Source organism: Scyliorhinus canicula, chromosome 24 (genome assembly GCF_902713615.1).
Source record: "Scyliorhinus canicula chromosome 24, sScyCan1.1, whole genome shotgun sequence".
NCBI lineage: Eukaryota > Metazoa > Chordata > Chondrichthyes > Carcharhiniformes > Scyliorhinidae > Scyliorhinus > Scyliorhinus canicula.
Window position 1 is genome coordinate 1,149,426 of NC_052169.1, and position 1,038 is coordinate 1,150,463.

Sequence of the window (1,038 nt, forward strand, 5' to 3'; positions counted from 1 at the left end):
AGCCGGGAATTGAACCTAAGACCCTGGAGCTGTGAAGCAGCAGTGCTACCCACTGTGCTATTGTGCTGCCATCATAACTCCTGGCCCGCCCTGTCCCTTTGTTGCCATCGAACCCTGTGCCCCCTCCCAGAATCCCCCAGTCTACTTTCTCTCGAAGAACCTCTCCCAGTATCAATCACCTCCCCCCCCCACATTTCACACCTCCTTGGCCCATCGAAACCTGTTCGACCAGGCTCCAAAGTCTGCAGCCCCTCCCCCCAACCATACTCCCGTTCACTAGCCAGCTTGAGCGTGCAAAGTGTGGAGGCCCCTCTTCCCCCCTAATCCTCTCCCCCTACCCGGTCCCAGGAAAATAAAGAGATTCTCTTCAAACAAACCCAATGCAAACACACAAACCCCAGAAAACTGTCATTACAAAAAATCCCAACTCCTACCTTACCCAATCAGGCAACTTCACCCCATTTAACACATATAACATGGAATACAAAATCGTGAAATAGGAAATAAAAAAATAGAACTATACACAATAATCCACACCCCCTCCTACCCTCAGTCCAAGACCAATCCTCAGACCCATTTTTCACTTCTGCCCCAGTCCTTCTGCCTTCACAAACACCTCAGCCACTTCCACCGCCTCCAAATAAAAGTCCTTGGAGTTGTAGGTCACCCTCAACTACGCTGGATCCATCGCGCTGAACCGCACCCCACTGCTGTACAGTGCCATCTTCACTTGACTGAAGGGCACCCGTCTCCTCCACTGTTAAGTCCTGGTATGTGCATATACCAGCTCCAGCCCACTGAACCTCCCACTTCTGTTTTGCAAAGCACACAATTACTGCTCTTGGCGGTTCATTCGCCTTCGGTTTGGGCCTCAACGACTGATGAACCTGATCCAGTTTGTACCGGGATGGGTCTACCCCCTCCCCCAACAGCTCCGTCAACATCTTGGCAAAGCACTCTATTGGCCTCGAGGGGGGGGGGGGGGGGGGGGAGAGAGGGGGAGGGGGGAGGGGAGGGGGGAGGGGGGGAGGAGAGGGG